The sequence below is a fragment of the Crinia signifera genome, chromosome 1, assembly GCF_055691185.1.
Source record: "Crinia signifera chromosome 1, ASM5569118v1, whole genome shotgun sequence".
In the NCBI taxonomy this organism is placed as follows: domain Eukaryota; kingdom Metazoa; phylum Chordata; class Amphibia; order Anura; family Myobatrachidae; genus Crinia; species Crinia signifera.
Window position 1 is genome coordinate 158,155,697 of NC_139217.1, and position 19,362 is coordinate 158,175,058.

The following is a 19,362-nucleotide window of genomic DNA, read 5'->3' on the forward strand; positions in this document are numbered from 1 at the left end:
AAATTTAAGTTTAGAGTGCACTTTTTTTCAAATTTTCTCAATTTGCCACTTGTACTTTTAAAGTAATTTTGATCTTTAAACAAATTTAAAATTTTTCTGAATATCATACGATAAAGGTGGTGAAAAATTGTATTGTTTGAATACAGGTTATGCTGTAAAACACCAGTGGCATAACAATAGTCCCACAGACCCCGCGGTGGCAGGGAGGTGCTGAGTAAGTGTGGGTGCCGGGGGTATGCAGGGCTATTGCTGTGCTGACCTGCCTTACCCTCCACTTGCCACCGTATCGGTGGCTGGGTCCCGCAGATCTACCTGTCTGTGGTCCCGGCGCTCCTCCTGGCTCCTGCTGCTAATGAAAAATCTCCCTCACAAAATGCCTGCTCCCTTATGGCGGAAGCCTCCTCTAGCATCCTTAAAAACGGTCTGCTGTTAGGGGCAGCCATGCTGTGAGGGTCATTTTTCATTCGCAGGAGTCAGGAGGAGCGACGGGACCACAGACAGGTAGATCTGTGGGTCCCGGTTACAGATGTGGCGGCAAGCAGAGGGGTAAGGCAGGGTTGGGGTGGTTTAACTTAACAAAGGGGGGAGGCGCGGATTTTCTAGTAGCGCCACTGTAAAACACTAACAAAATGTATTGGCATTATGGGTATTATCAGACTTGATTGCAGGGCAAGTTTGGTCTCAAAATCTGCAAAACCATGTGCACTGCAGTTGGGGCAAATTTAACATGTGCAGAGAAAGTTAGATTTGGGTGGGCTGTGTTCAAAATTAAATCTAAATTACAGTGTAAAGATAAAGCAACCAGTATTTACTCTGCACAGAAATAAAATAACTCAAATTAACTCTCTCTGCACAAAGTACATTTGCCCCACTTGCAGTGCACTTGGGTTTTTTGAGTCAGTCTGGAATGGCAGTTGGTGTGGCTTCCCTATTTGAATTTTGAACTTTGCTGCCCCTCTGGAGCCTCCCCTGCATAATGCCAATTTTGAGTGATTATTTGCAAATGTGCATACATAAACATTACTTAAAACCTCTATGATGCATCTGTTGCACCATGTATACTCTGAAAGGTCCCCTTATTTCTTGATTAATAAAACAAAACATTATATAAGGTTATTATACTGCCATTCTGTCCGCCACTGCTATGCCACTATGTTTCCTAAATTTGGTATGTTCTTTTAAACTACTATCCAAGCTAAATACAAGCTAAAAGCACTAGCACTACATACAGTATCTGTGACATAGATACTCTATATGCTCCAGCAGAACACATTACGCTTACTGGTATTCAGTTGTCCCATGAGCACAAGGTACTGTAGTAGAATCTTATCCTGTGTCAGACCCAGTGGCATAGCAGATACTGTAGGTAGCAGATAGGTAGATTACCAGTTAGGATGTGTTACAGTGCTGATAACCAGAAGAGTAGGCAAAAAATAAATAATTAAATAATTCAAGACAGGTTATCAGCAGAAGTCAGGCAGATCATAGTAGGTGGCAAACAGAGAGTGGTCGGCATTCTGGGCATACTGTAGGTTTAGAACAGAACCAGTAAACAAAGGTCAGGAGACAACAGTGCAAGGAAACAACACCAATAAATGGAGAGTTGGAATTGGAGAAACAATCATTGCATGGCTGCAAGCCTGAGCCTTGTCTTTACAGGAATCATGTAGTCCTGTAACTGGCCGCTCTGTCTCTTCTACCTCTCAGCAGTTTCCTTAAGGTGTCTAATTTTACATATTGGTTTACTGTTTCTTTGGAACTTTTTGCAAACACCTTGGATACTTTTAAATCGTATTAATGTTATATGGTAGAAGTCATATATTGGAAGGTTGAAGAATTATGCCCTACATAGAAATACAGATGATTTATGTATAAACTAACAGCCAGAGGTCGGAACTACCATTGATTCAGCAGGTGCTGTTCACCCTGGGGCAAAGATTAAGGGACCCACTGCTGCTACTTCACCATCTTCCTTTCACCCACTGTTTTCCCTGTCACACATTGCCTCCATCTGTCTCTCCCTGTCACTTACTGCTATGTTGTACTGTGTATAGTGAACTTGGTGTGGGGTGGAGGGGGCGGCAAATAATATTTCTGCTCCTGGGCTCACCACCCACAAGTTATGCCCCTGCAACATAACAAATCTGCATATTTTCACAGGATGTAAGGTATTGAATAATTGTGACTCTTCAAAGTGCTCCTCTTTTCTTCCTCCATGCATGGAATCTATGTACTAGGCCTGCATGTAATTGGACAACAGTTAATGCCTTAAGTCGGACCCAATTCTCCTCTGAGCCGCCCGGCAGCTCCCCGGGAGGCTCACATACGATTAGGACTTGAGTTGCCATTTTTTACATGTGATAAATCACATGCGATTTATCACATGTAAAAAAAAAATAACAGGGAGCTGCAGGGCGGTGAGGAGCAGTGGGGGCGGGCAGCGGCGGCTCCCAAATGAGTGGCCGGCTGGGGAGGAAGTAGTGGGGCAGCAGCACTAATCAGAGGACTCACTGTGTCCAGCGCCGCAGTGGGCGGGCAGCGGGCGGGCAGCAACGGCGGCTATTACATCTTCAAAATAGCATGTCAAATGACTCTCCGACTTTTGATTGGCTGAGATAGAGCACTCTCGGCCAATCAGCAGCCGCAGAGGGAGGCCACTGATTGGCTGAGAGTGCTCTATCTCAACCAATCATTAGCCGGGCAGTCATTTGACATGCTATTTTAAAGTTGTAATTGCCGCGGCTGCTGCCCGCCCGCTACGGCGCTGGAGTGGACACTGATGATCATTCTGGTAACCGCCGCATGCCCCAGCACTGCACCCGCCCCACCGATTGCCGGATCTTATGTCCCGCTGGTCCGACCCCTGGGGCCGGGTCCGATACGCACGGGACCGCGCATCGGACTCGACGCCATGTCATGGAGAAACAATTTGGTCCGATTTAACGGGCCGATTGATCGCAATCGGCCGAAATTGGACCAAATCGTCTCGATGTATGCCCACCTTTACTTTTTTGGTAACCATTGAAACATTCTGGATTTTTTAAATACATTTTAGAGTTTTTAGGATTAAGAAAAGAGCTTTGTTGCAAATCAGATGTTGACAGTATAGCTAATAGTTTATATCAATATGAGGCCTTTCAGCTCCTAAATTCACAGCTTGGTCTTGGATGGCTTGTTTCAGCATCTGTTGTTAGCCACTCTGTGGTTTATTAAACACTGTCAATTGCATGAATCAAGCAGTTTAAAGCACAGACAAGTTACATATTTATCAGATTACATAATGAATTTGATTCTAAGTGGAATCTACAAAAGCCAGGTTTCATATAATATTAATAATAATAATAATAATAATAATAATAATAATACAAAACTGCAAAGGTACAAAATATAAAACAAAAGTGTTATTACTAAAATAAGCAGTATAGCAACTTAGGCTCATAATAATGATTGCCATTGTAAGGAAAAATAAGTCACATGTGTATAACTGAGTACTGACAATAATAAATTAAAGCATACTCTCATTCGTTTAAACGGTGTAATATAAGTAAAAGAAAAGTATTTACTATTTTATTGTTAAGTAGCTCCCTCTATTGATAAAAATGTTCCACATTTACCTGCCTGGACATGTCTGCACACAGAACATTCCACAAATACTTTTCTTATGCAGTCATGAAAAATTACCTGAGCTCAGAAAGCTTCTCATTGGTTGTGGCCATGGTCCAGCTGATTGCAGAATTTGACAACGCACTCATACATACGTAATGACCGAACCTTCAAAGTACTGTAGGCAACTGGCACAAGGTTCCACAGCCTGAACTTTGGATTAGTCAAATATAGCATTGTGACTTAACTGAGAAAATGTAATCATTAACAGGCATACAGTATACTTTTTTTACCTGCTTTTACCAGATTATTCAGGTAAGCTAATAATCATTAAACACATTTCTTCCATCACACAATCATACACATTAGTAAACCTGATGAATAAATATTCAGATTTGACTAATTGTCTTCAGAAATACCTCTTTAGAAAGAGGAGAGTTTTTGTACTAACAATAATGCCAGTGGAATTTCTGAACCCTTCATCTATGGAATCAGCAGAGCATTGGCCACTTTTATGCACCATGCACCTTAGCAGTTGATATAACGTGGTCTTCCACTTCTTGGCTAAGTTGCTGTTGTTCCTAAACACTTCCACTTTCTCATAATTTCACTCTGATTGAAACACCTGAATTCAATAATTAATACTTTTGTCCATATCGGGGGTAATGTTGGTTTCAACAAACAATGGAATAGAAGATACCAAGGCACAATCTAAGAGTCCTTGCTGCCTCAGTGTTGATGGAGGGTCACTGAAAGGTCCTCCTTGGAAGAATACTGTAGTCGGCGAACGACACCGATGGTGCTTGACTCCGATAAGGACGACGGTGTTAAGAATATTGATATGATGTTCATATATGAAAAAATCAAAAGATAATGTGTATCAGATAACTTTGGGCAATCAAACAAACCAACAGCTCTATCGGGAGAGGCGTTTAAAGATCGTACCGAACTCACAAAATCAAAAGGTATCTTTATAGGGTCACCAGCCCTGTTCAAACGTGGTTTAAGAATGGCATGCGTACCGTACTCACTAAAATAAGGAGCTATCACCTCTCATCACGGTTTCTTTTATGTCCATCAATTTGACTCTCCCTTATAGTGCTTCCAACGGCCAAATATTACATGTATGGGAAAAGGCACTGATATATGTGGTTCAGAAATTATTCAGATTACACTAAGATCCACAGGGGCATATAGCACCTTTATAGCGTACCAAACTCACAGGGAATCTTATTTCACCGTGTTCATAAAGGTATCAGGGGGTCTCAAAGAAAAATGTGGCGTACCGTACTTACAGCACAACCAACATTGATGTACATATAGCGGTTTCTTTGGTGTTATTTTAGTTGATCCAGACCAATAAGCTCACACATAGGTGGCGTGTGGAATAAATTGCTTATGTTGGTTTGTTCGCAACCCCTGGGAGCAATGGTGTGTGTCTTCACATGTGCAGATGCAGGGTGCATGCGACTATGCGAACAGGGTGTTTGCAGGTGGGGGGCGTGCCAGTGTGGGTGAACCCGCGCTGCGAGGGGGTGGGAGGGGTTTGATGAACTCGCAAGGCTGCAAATTCGCAGCCTTGTGAGTCAACCAGAATAACCCCCATAGTGTATATCTATGTACCTTTCTATAAGTTCCAAATTGGAAAGAACTCATGCCATGTGTAATTTTTTTTACAACTTTTCTGACTGTCGATCTAGACACCATCTAGTCCCTATCTAGAGCCAGACCCTATATATATATATATATATATATATATATATATATATATAGATAGATAGATAGATAGATAGATAGATAGATAGATAGATAGATAGATAGATATAGCAGTAGGAAAGTTTGCCACTACTAGGTTGTCAGGGACATGGATGGTACCTTGCCCAGGTGCCCGCCTGTGGGAGGATAACCCATGTTATATGCAGATCGAAGAAGAGGTATCCCTCCAGGACTTGCAACAAAATACAAACTTTGCTGTGGTCTACACCATTTCAGGCTATACACCCATCTTCAGGATACTAACAGTGAAAAAATAAGTACATAAAATTATACATACCAATTTGAAGGCTCTCCCACCGCCCTTCGATCTTCCGTCTTGGATGTAGCTTCCGGGTTAAAGGATAGGCAAAAACGGCGATCAGGAGCCCCTTATCCCCGGTTGCATCTAGCACAGTACTACACATATCAGTAAAATAGTGATTTATCATGTTCTAATTTGCAATTAAAAGTAATTAATATGTTTATTCCTTTTATTAAAAATGTCAGTATATCTGGATGAAAGTAATATATATATCAGGGGTGGCCAACCAGTCAGAGACAAAGATCCAAAAAATATGTTTAGAGATGCCGAAGAGCCAACATCATGCACATATGTACATTTACACACCGCCACCCTTATACATACATTTACACACCACACACCGCCATCCTCATACATGAATACATTTATACACCCCCACCCTCATACAAACATACCATTTATACACCACCACCCTCATACATACATACATAACATTTATACACCGCCACCCTCATACATACTGTACATACCATTTATACACTGCCACCCTCATACATACAGTACATACCCTTTATACACTGCCACCCTCATACATACATACATACATTTATACATCGCCACCCTCATACATAGATTTATACACCACCACCCTCATACATACATACATACATACATACATTTATATACTACCACCCTCATACATACATACCATTTATACACCGCCACCCTCATACATACATACATACATTTATACACCGCCACCCTCATACATACATACATACATACCATTTATACACCGCCACCCTCATACATACATTTATACACCACCAACCTCATATATTCATACATTTATACACCGCCACCCTCATACATACAGTACATACACCACTCTCATACATCAATCCATACACTGCCTTCTTCATATATGCATACATATATCCATACATACACTGTCTCTCTCATATACATCCATACATCTAACGCTATAGAATACACATCTAACGCTATAGAATACATATAAATGCAAACTCTACCTCCACCAACACAACAGTGCAGCTACATATATGGTCGGCTCAGCAGACCACTGCATAGGAAAAGTTAAAACCAGGAGGGAAAGAGGGTTCTGCTAGCAGCACGCTGTGCAGGTACTGGGAGGGGGATGACGCCAGATGTCTGTCATATATGGGGAGGGGGGGCGGTGCTTTGCAGCCACTCGCTATGGTATGCAGATACTCACTGTAGGGAGGCATGGGCTGCCCGATAACTGCTGCCCACAGTGATCGCATGCGTTTTTTAACAGAAAAGCATCCAAATGCATTGAAATTAGTATCAAACATGTTCAATGGCCCCCAAATGTCATTTTTGAGGCTGTACCACCCCCACTATCAACGCGAACCCGAAGCGTGGCGAGCGCAGCGAGCTTGCGAGGGGCGGCGGTACGCGTCCTACGACCTTTTCATACCCCCACTATCCACGTCGGCGTGGAGTTGAGAATAGAAAGTGTGGCAAGCGCAGCGAGCCACCGAGCCCGAATCGTGGCGAGCGGACGCGGACACCTGTGAAGCCCGCGAGGGGACGCGGATACCTGTGAAGGTATCCTTTTCCCCTCGCGGGGCTCGCTGCGCTTGCATGCGATGCGATGCGATTTTTTGCTATGCGATGCACATTGCGGGAGCCGTGATTATCCACAAGTTCCCAAATATGTATACCTATATCATCTGTGAAGGGTTAATTTTTGGAGAATCCTACTGACCAAATAACCGCTACAAGAGTAAAAAAAAAAACATATCCATTGAGAGTGAGGGTATGCCATCTTGGTCACACATATACCCGTTATAAGTAAAGATACCTTTACATGTTTCCTCATCCCTCCTGTAGAGGTAAGCGAAGTACTGTATGCAGTAAAGAAAAATTATCTATTTACCAGAACAGAATTCCCATCTGACTCATTTTAAATGAATTATAGCCAATATTTTCCACTAATACATGTTCTATTCCTCGTTATTTTTTTTAGCAACATATATCACCAATTATTGACAGAAATACATCAGCTGAGTTTGCGGGCATCACAGAAGCTTACACCACCTCATTGTTTGATTTAATTTGCATTTCACTCCACACCAGAGGAATTAGCATAGTACTTTTACGGTGGGTATTTCTAGTAATTATCACTATTGTTACTTTTTTAATTTACTGTGCCATCTGATCATGTCAATTCCAATTCTTGTGTTGTTGCATAATAAGTAACGCTGCACTGCCCAAATTGAGATGGTTTGGAGATTAATAATAATAAAAAAAATCTCAGGTAAGAGTCAAGTATGAGTACTACTGCTATGCATGTGAAATAGAGAAGTTAAACGTTAAAAACAGGTCACTGACTGAGTTACTTTGTAAATGGAATGTTGCAATGCTGACACCTTGCGTTGAGATAAACCATAACCCTTAGTTCTTAACCTGGTTTCAAGTGAAATATGTAAGATCGTGCTCTATCAGTTCTAGATCAATCAATTTTTCTAGTTTCTAAACTTTCTATTTATACTGAGTAGGAAATTCATCAGGAATTAATAGCATTTTTAGCAATGGTACTAACTCCAACTCTGTACGTAGTAACAATCTCCAATTATTCCACTTATAATAATAATGTTATTTATATAGCACTTTTCTCCTATTAGGACTCAAAGTGATTGCATTAGCCTTTTACAGCACAAAATAGAAAACAAACTTAACAACTTAACAAGGGCCATTTTAGTGAAATGCTTGGGTGAACAGGAAAGTCTTGGGTCTATTTTTGAATGTTTCCAGAGTGGAAGCTTCTCGAACTGAGCGGGGAAGTGAGTTCCATAGAGTTGGAGCCACAACGCTGAAAGCTCCACCCCCAGATGAATTGAGGGACATTCTGGGTACTGTTAGGGTACTGTTAGTAATCCTTCAACTGATTGCAGTAATCCAGTGGGACAATAATGGATCAGAAGCTGCTGCAGTTACCTTGGGCCCTGGTCATGTAGAGCTTACCTCTCAAGTCCTGTTGTACAGTATATGGGGATAAAGCACAAATAATATCACATACTGTATATTATGCTGTACAAATTATACCTTGTTTTTTTCAGACGTAATATCATAAAATACCATCACTTTGCTTTTGCTAATTCTAACATCAAATAAAATATAACCACTCAAGCATGATTGAAACTGCACTATAACAATCAAAAATATTTCAGATGAGGTAACAAAACGGGTATAATGCTGGCCAGTATGACTACGAGCTTTAAACACAGACCTCATATAGCTGCTATTAAAGATTCCCACTCTGACACTTTACTAACAAAGACTCCTGACATGGTACACGCATTCCAGGAATATTACAATAATTTGCACACTGCAGCCCTGCAAAATCTTGCATTACTTTCCAAATTACTAGATAAAGCCAACCCACCCTGTTTTACGCCTTCACAGCAAGAAAGATTAGAAGCTGCGATTAGTGAAGAAGTGATTGCCAATGTGATAATTCTATGCCTAGCGGCTTCTTGATAGAGTACTTTAAGATTTTGCACCACAATGTTATCCCTAATCTTCTTCATCTATATGGCCAAAGCCAAACTGAAAACCCTGTTTTTCCCAGATTTAATCAGGCATTCACCTCTCTTATCACAAAACCCAATAAAGATACCACCCTCCCTTTCTGATATCGCCCAATTTCCTTATTGAATATTAATTTTAAAATTCTATCAAAAATACTGGCTGACAGACTTAAGGTGCCCATACACAGTGCGATAGCACTGTGCGATGTGTGCTCCCAGGGGCATCTCATCGCACAGTACAAAAAGTATGTGCTGCACATACTTTTTGTACTGCCTGTGGATCGCATCGCACGCAAATCGCATGCAAAATCGCATGCAAAATGCATGTTGCGATGTAATGCGATGCAATCCAGCCCATAACGGGTGCAATCATTGCACCGTGTATGGGCACCTTTAAACTTTTTATATCTTGAATGCTCTCTAGGCATCAGTTGGAGATTCACTGAAGGTAGAAACTCTATTTATGGCATTCTTTCTACGATTGCTGCAGTGATGACAGCAAGCCCCCAACCGACCAAACCAAACAGGCTGCTTAGTCTAGATGCTAGTAAACATTTGACCTGGTTAATGGCAATTTTTATATGATGTTTTAGACAGAAGTGGATTTGGACCTAGGTTTCAACATATGATTACATTTTTTATACTTTACCAGCAATCTCGCTATTGATAAACGGAGCCGTGGGAGGGCAGATCATTCTGAACTGACTTTTATTTCTGTTGGAGTCCGTCAAAGAGAGAGCGGGCACTGATGTCATGTGACATCAGCCACATGCCCCAGGCAGTCCATGGCCTGTCTGCATTCCCAATGGAACGCCCAGCATTTTTATGGGGGCACCCATAAAACGTTGGGCGTTCACCTGCCAAAGCCGTTCGCTTACAGGGTCTTCACATGTGCAGGCCCCCCGCAATTGGAGCAGGACAGAATTCATCCCCGTTCTATTCTTATTGAATCAGGCCCTTTATTTCAAACTATTAAAACCCACAGTTTTGAGTTCATAAATTCACTGCAGTTCTGCCATGAATAATGCTGCATCGATAATGTTATTTCTCCAGTTTCCTCTGACCTGTTTTATAATTTTAAAGCTGATGAGATTCTATATTTAACATGTTGTTGTTGTTTTTTTTAAATGGTCAGGCATGGGGCCTGATTTTGGTTCATTTGCAAAAGCAAACTCCTTCTTTAATGGCCAAAACCGTGTGCACTGCAGGGGGGCAGATGTATCATGTTCAGAGAGAGTTAGATTTGGGTGAGTCATTTTGTTTCTGTGCAGAGTAAATACTTGCTGCTTTATTTTTACACTGCAATATAGATATCAGTTTGAAGTACAAATCCCACCCAAATCTAATTCTCTCTGCACAAGTTACATCTGCCCCCCATGCAGTGCACATGATTTTGTCCATTAAATAATGAGTTTGCTTTTGTGAGTGAACCAGAATCAGGGACATAGTGTAGCTCTATACATCAATCCTCATATTTCACAAATGTTCTCCCACACTAACATTAAACAGTCTAACGATTCTTCCTACACGTATTGCTTCATACAACCACAGTATATTGCAACAAATAGATTACATTCTTGCTGCTGCATAGTAAAAAATCTTTCATTTGATATATACTGTATATATTTTGCTCTTAAAATGTCTGCAACTAATACACATACAGTATAAAAACCCTTTTGATTAAGTGGAATAGCACTCCTCACTAAATAATCCTTAAGATTAGGTGCTTTTTTTATATACATAATACTCAATTTAAACTGTAAAATTATTTTCAGTACTGAATTTCAAATGAAAACATTACAGTATTTATACAAGATTTTCTGTACATTTGTAATAGATAATGAATGCACATGAGAAATCTTTTTGATTTTAGGTTTTTATTTACATCTCTTTGTTTTAGAAGTAAGTAAAACTTTCTCTTTCAATAGTTTCAACCTTATGAAGTTTTTCTAAAGAATTCAAATAATATCCTTTATTCAAATTTTGTAATTTATTCATCACAGTTCTGCTTGTTGTTCAAAGATTCTTTGAATGTACAATTTATTTTCATTCATTGGAACTGACTTCCAGGTATTTCTTTCAACCAGTTTTCATGGTGACTGCTGGTTATATAATAATTATAAAAATAATTCTATTTATATAGCACTCTTCCTCCAACAGGAGTTGCTGTCTGTTTATTTATAGAATTAATTTTTTGACTCTTGTCATCCTTTGTACACAATAAGAGGTAAATACGTTACATGCTCTGTACAAGTAGAATAAGATACACTTTCTAGTTATTGTAATTCATAATTTCACATAAACTTTTAAGCCCATGAAACCCTCCATATAAATAGCACATCATGTGTGAATGTGCTCTATCACACTACCCCCCCCCCCCCCAGCTCCTGCCATAGACCTGACATCTCCAAGTGGTTCATGAATAATTAGCAAAGGCGGGGTTGAATGTAGTGTCCATTGTAGTGCTGGACTGCTTTAAAGACAGTGGATCCTTAAAGTGGAGGTAGTTTGTAACCAATATAAATTCTATTCTTCTAAAAATAGTTTGTTTTTCATACTTCAAAGTCTCCATATCAACATTTACTAAGATACAGTATCTTCCATTCAATATTATCCAATTTCATAATGGTATCTCTTTGAGGTAAAATCTCCCTTTAAGTACTATTGGTTGGAGACCTATAAATTGTGACAGACTGTGAGTTATTTATCTCACATTTCCTTCAATGGGACAGAAGGGAGGGCCCCTTTAATTTTAACGAATTTTGGAGAGTCCATATACAAATGTACGATTAGGACTGATATTTTTATAAACTCACATTCTTAATCAAAGTTCCCTTTTATTATTTGTACATGTTTTGAGTTGTATGCCTAAGGGAATTTGTATAATTTCATTTTCAGAACAAACTTAATTAATAACTATAACCCCTCCATTTGTCAGCAGGCGAGAAAAATATATTTTTTATATTTGTATAGATTTTCTCTTTTTGGGGGGGTTCTCTGGTCGAAAGAGGTCAGTTCTCCAGTATAAGTTCCTCTCTTTTCTGATGTTATATTTATCTTATGTTCATAACATAATGTGCTTATATAACAATGTTTTATTAACATTGTTTAACTATTTATTTTTCAAGATTTTATTATATTCTTATCTAATTTGATTCTTCTAGTTTGTGTAGTATGAAAACCCAATCATTTTAAATTTTCTTCTGTAGTAAGGAATAAGTAGAGCAACCATCAACCCCATATAAGATGGCAGCTAATTTTTGGTACTTGTGTATTTTGGCGGCGCCCGATTTCAGCATCGTTCGATGAACGCATCGCATGCCATGTACCCGATGGCATGCGATGCGATGCAATGCGATTTTTGCCCCCTATACGATGAAAAATTGTATAAGCACCCTAAAGGGTGCTTTTGAGCACCCTAATGGGTGCTTACAATGTTAAATGCACCCCCACGCCACCCCCCCACTATAAACGTGAACCCTAAGCGTGGCGAGCGGACGCGGATACCTTCACAGGTAACCGCGTCCCCTGGCGGGCTTCACAGGTGTCCGCGTCCCCTCGCCACGCGGACACCTGTGAAGCCCGCCAGGGGACGCGGATACCTGTGAAGGTATCCGCGTCCCCTCGCGGGGCTCGCTGCGCTCGCCACGCTTCGGGCTCGGTGGCTCGCTGCGCTCGCCACACTTTCTATTCTCAACTCCACGCCGACGTGGATAATGGGGGTATGAAAAGGTCGTAGGACGCGTACCACCACCCCTCGCGGGCTCGCTGTGCTCGCCACGCTTCGGGTTCACGTTTATAGTGGGGGGGTGGCATGGGGGTGCATTTAACATTGTAAGCACCCATTAGGGTGCTTAACATTGTATAAGCACCCATTAGGGTGCTTATACAATGTTTAATCGCATCGCATCGTATGGCATTGTATGCCATGTACAATGGCATACAATTTGAAAATTGTATGCCATCGTACACTATGGCACGATATCGCGTCGCATCGCATACCATCGCATACGTTATGGTATGCGATGCGATGGGCGCCGCCAAAATACACAAGTACCCCATTTTTTTCTTTTAACCTTCTTTTTCTCCTATATATAAATTATTTCCTTATTAGAACTCTCTATTCTTTTTTTCTATTGACCTTTCCATTTCCCTGCAGTTTCCTAAAGGGGTATTTAATCCTGGCAGATAACTCTGATCCTCAGGTATATCTGCAGTTTTCATGTAGAATAGATCAAATTTGCATTCGATCTATTCAATGTGCAAAAGTCAGAAATTGGCGCTAATTAGTCAATTTAGTTGCTGTCTTTGCGATTGCAGATTTGGCTTTTCAAAGAGCTGAATCTGCAGTGGCAAGTCCCAGGTGAAAATGACCAGGTTTGAATAGGTCCTGTCCGATATTTCCAAGTATTGGAAATATTGGTCATTTGCATAAGTAGGAAAGATATGAATCTAATAGGCAAACCTATACTTTAATAACAATATACAATCGGGTGGTCATAGGGGCTGTATTGTATATTGTTGTAAAAGTTGAGATTGAAGGAGTCTTGTGGGTGATTAGGGGCTGCAGTATTTAAAGCGCAGTCATTATTCTTCTGTTTTTGCTAAACCCATACTTTAGAAATTATTCAGTTGTACAGTATCTTCAAAAGAAGGCTGTTTGTATATTTACTTTTTAATTTTTTTTGCAAATAAGATTTTTTATTGAGTTTATGTTTGTTTATTTTTAAGTCTAATGGAATCAATCAATGGAAAGCTATGCTAGTTTTTTCATACCTTACAAATCTTAGTTGTTTTTTAACTAATATGGCAGTTCTATTTCAGGTGGGATGTTGCTATGGGCAACTAATCAAAAACTACTTCTTACAGATGGAGCCAGCCTCTGCAAGCCCGCCAGCGCAACATAGCCATAGCGCTGGCCGTGGCTGGCTTGGGGCATGGCTGGCGGATGGGGATGCATGAGCGGCTCACTCGCTAGTGCGTCCCACTCAGCAAGGTGGTGGGGACTGGGTGCATCCACTATAATGGAAACTACTGAGGAGGAGAGGGATCTACAGTAGGTGTCACTATTTCAGGTGACTCTTGATAAGGATCAAATATGGTTTGCGTTAACATGGTTAAAAAAGGGCAGGCTAGATGGGCCAAGTGGTTCTTATCTACTGTCAAATTCTATGTTTCTATGCATATGGCCCATAATAGTACGCATGGGGGTGGCCACCCTGCAATGAAATCATGCTACTTTTTCTATTCACACACTGCTTGCAAGGTGATTGACAGGAAGTAGGTATCTGAGGTTGGTAACAGGCTGATTCATGGAAGTGCTAAGAAAAACACAGGCGTGCCAGAAAAATCACTGGACGTTTCAGGGAAAATGCTTAGCGTGCCTGAGCATTTTTCCATCGCACTGCCGAGTATGTCTCTGGCTACTGTGAGCCTGCGAGGACTTGTGCCCAGTGTAAAAATCATTCAATGGTGAGTCTGTTACAATGAGTTTTGAACATATTTGTTTGGCTGCAAATGGATTTGTAGACATACACATCCATTCACACCGAACACATCGATTTACAAGGTGGGATTTCTCTCTAGTGGGGAGGTGGCTTAACTGAATGTTGGCCATGCAAATTTACAGCCATGCGATTTGCCTCCAATAGCTACTGGACTGAGAACATAAGGTTGCATCTGCATATATCTGCCCCACACTGTTGCACAATCTGCCTGAGATCTGAGGTTTTACCATGCTTTGCCTAACCTCCCAGAATGGCTGGGAGGCTCCCAAAAAACAGGTCCCCCTCCTGGCCCTCTGGGAAGGTAGGCAAGTCTCCCACTTTTCCCCCAGCCTCCACACACCCCCTTCACGGCTACACCAAGTCCGCCTGGTCTGGGATTTTGCAGGTCCGTGGCAAAGGTGTGTGGCTAAAATGACATGGATCGCGTCATTTTGTGTTATTAGCCCCTCCCCCTATCCACGGACCCACAAATTGCTGCGTTTGAGTGGCTTGGGAATGGGGCTTGCTGGCATCAGCCTTGTTCCACCCCACCTGGCAGCTGTATCTGGTCTCCTCTCCAGGCTTCTCCTGGAGAGGAGAGAAAAAAGGCGGTAAGTATGGGTTTTACTCTCCACAGGGTTTATATCTTACAACTATTTTGTGATCATTTTACCAAAACAAACAATGAATACGTACAAATTTAATAAAATAATGATCTTATTTAGTTATTTCTTTTCTTCTTTCACTATCAAGCTGTGTCAAGGTTTTGAAAAAGTGCTACTTCTCATTGTTTCAGTTTCTGAAATGGAAACTGACAGAGAAAGACAACAAAATAGAATGCCAGCGGGAAAGATTTCAACAGCACATGATGCTAAACTTGTCTGTTGCTCAGTGTGTCATGTTTAATATAAAATAACAACATATTCATAACTATTATAGCACTAAAGTTGCTGAGCTGTAGGCTTTTCTAAAGCGAAACATGAGCACAGTTTTTAAAAGAAGTTTTTGAAGTTTTTGGTTTTGTCTACAGTATCTTCACAGTAAATCCAGCAATATATTTAGTCCAACTACAGCCATACAATATTAATGTTTTTAATTCCTTGTACAAGTTTTTATTTAGTTTTTTTTTTTAAACAAATTTTTACTGATGACTGTTTCACAAATTCAAACTCAAGGTTTAAAAATACAATTATTATTTAAAAACCACATTCACATTATCAAGTATATATATTTTTTAAATTATACATAATTTTTTTAAATACAGGTTCACTGGAAAAAAAAGTCTCTCCAATGACTTGCATACCTGAGGTGTCCCTACCGATTTATGACTTCACAAACATTTTTCAGAGTGTGACACCCGGATATGGCCTCTACCCCACAAACCTCCATAGTGACACCACTCTTTCTTACCACTTTCCCCTTAATGTATTATTGTCCATATGCAATATTATATCTTTATGTCTCTCTTTCTGGTTGATTAATGTCTGTTATGTCTAAAAAAATAGACAATTTCCATAAAACAAAATCTATAAAAAATGAACAGCCCTAAAGAAAGATAAAAGCTGATCTTCAGGGTAAATGTTTACAATGCAAAACCAGTTTAATGCTGAAAGGCAATGCCACCTACTGTACCCATGAGGCCACGCCCACTTGCCACATGCACATTAGAGGTAAAAATGCCACTGTATAAAGTATTTAAAGAGCAGTAACCAAATAATTATGTGTCAGCATATAAATAAGGATATTTTGTACACAACAGTTATACTGGGTAAAATCACCAATTGCAATCCATCGCCTGTTGATGAGTCCCTAGCATCTGTAACAAAGTGCTGAGTCAGATTAACAATTGTTTTGATGGAGCACCAGCTAAAGGAATCCACGCAATAATAAGACCACCAGCATGTCTGCATTATGATGACCAGATGCCCAGCTGGCCAAATAGTCACCATAAATCATGAGTATTAAAATTATGTTTCTATTTTCTTACAAAATTCAGATGTTTTAAAATGTTTTTCTTTTTTATTTAGTTAGAGAGATATTGGGGCTGATATTGTAGGTGGTGTTCAAAACCACATGGCTTGAACATTTTGGGCCCCAGGCCCATATCAAACCAAATAACTTTTAGTACTATAAGTTATGTTTTTTTCTTAATAATATAATAAGTAAAAGGTGATAAGATAAATGAACATAACGGTGGAGAACATCTGAAAGTTTAATACTTCCATCATAAGTGCAGTTACAATTGACAGATAATGATCTTAGCCAAGTGGCTGATATAGCCATCTATAATTATCACTGGCCATTGATTTACAGTTGTGCTCATAAGTTTACATAACCTAGAAAATTTGCACTCCTCAGCACGGAAGCTGCGCATGGGACGTACTTGGACGTTTCATCATGACAATGATCCAAAACACAAGGCCAAGTTGACCTGTCATTGGCTACAGCAGAATAAAATGAAGGTTCTGAAGTGGCCATCTCAGTCTCCAGACCTCAATATCATTGAGCCACTCTGGGTAGATCTCAAATGTGTGAATTTACAGGAACTGGAGGCTTTTTGCCAAGAAGAATGGGCAGCTTTACCATCTGAGAAAATAAAGAGCCTCATCCACAACTACCACAAAAGACTTCAAGCTGTAATTGATGTTAAAGGGGGCAATTCACGCAGAGGCGTAACTAGACCTTTGTGGGCCCTATAGCAAAATCTAGAATGGGGCCCCCTTTCCCCTCCCCGTTATTGCAGATATGCTTCCGGGCAGTGTACAAAATGGGAATTTAGGAGTGGGGGCATGGTAATAGGATTCCGACAGCCCCCCTATCATCCTAGGTATGCCTTTTACTCCCAACATGCTCTCCTTTGTGTCTGGTCACATGTCTCTCTCCTTTAATTACTCCTATGCAACTCGCTCCCTGCCACACTTTCAGCCCCTTCCTCCCTCTCAACCTTCGCTTCTCACTACTTACCCCCCCCCCCTTCACCCCTACTTAATTCTTCCTCTCTAACCCCTAGTCTTATCCTCAGTGCTTTTTTCACCCAAGTTTCTTGAATTTTGGGTGCAGTGCCAGGATAGTCACACACACAGCACGCACACACTGTTACACATATGTTACTTTTGCTGTCACAAGCTGAATGCACCTACTGTCGCTGTCACACACACACACACACACACACATACATACACACATACATACATACATACATACAGTACAATGCACTCACTGCAGGTCCCCAGCCATGTATCCGGACATATGTTGCTGCAACTTTCCAGCCATCCACCGCCGGGGTCTCTAAATGTGGCTCCGCCCCTGTGTGTGCGGCTCCTGTTGACTGTCAACGGCGCCGCCCGTCACTGCTACAACAGGAGGGGGTGACGTTGAATATCACGCTGGCGTCCACTGCTGCCGGCGCGTTTGAAGTGGAGAGCGGCGCAGTCGGGAAGTGTCAGTATGCCCTGGCCCCCGCACCACACTGCGTCTGTTCGTATCTATCATCTTGCTCTACAGTGAGTCTACTCTGCAGTGCAGCCGCACAGGAGCCCGGCTCCGATTCCCCGCATGCTGCAGCAGTTTAAAATTAAAACACACAATTAAACAATGGAAGAGGGTGCAGGGGATGACCTGCTTGACCCGGGCCCCCCCTACGATTTCGGGACGATGGGCCCCATAGCAGTTGCATCCCCTGCACCCTCTGTAGTTACGCCACTGAATACACGGTATTAAGAACTGGGGTATGTAAACTTTTGATCAGGATCATTTGGGTAGTTTCTGCTGTCATTATGATTTAAAAAGAGTAAACACAGTTGTTTGACAATAAATGGCTTCACCCAACCACTTACCATGAGTGAAAGGAAAGTTTGTGAGTTATCATTCATATTCTCTAGCAGAAAATCACAAATTCTGCTAGGGTATGTCAACTTATGAGCACAACTGTATATTTGAACAATAAATCAGGATTTGATAAACCTGTTCCCAGTGCAGTTTTATATGTTTTGTCTGTTGTCCCTTGAGGATTGAGCATCTCCTTTTATAGACCGCAGCAGGGGACTACCACATGTGCATATAATTAATTAATTGGTTCATTGCAGGATTTATCCAGCGCTATTATATTGTTTTGTTCCATCTATAATTAGTATAGTTCATGAAGTGATTTTGGATTCTCTGTGATGTGCCATGTTGGGGCTGGGAACAAAGCAAAAAAAAAAACTCAAGTAAGTTTGCAATATCTCATATATACTAGATATACATATATACATACAAACACACACACACACATACATACATACTGTACATACAGATGTGTATCATCTTTGCAGGGCTGGCATTTCTAAAACCAGCCACGGCATCACGCCAGCCTGCCTCTGGTCCCTGCCGCCTCCCCCACCGTCGCCGCCTATCTCCCTCGACGCCCGAGCGCCCCCTTGAAGCGGAGACAGGCAGGGACACACAGCGTCCCTGCCGAAAGACTGGAACGCGCATGCGTGTGAGACCCTTTCAGTGTAGCCCCTGTCCGCCGGCGCTCGCCAGTGGGGAGGGTCTGGCTAGCCCCGGCCAGGGATGGCAGGGGCTACATCCGTAAGGCCTCATTCAGGTACGATCACATTAGAAAGTGTAGGACGGGCCCTGCAACGACATTGCTGTATTGCAAAATGCTTTTGCTTGAGTGATAGAGAGAGGCGTT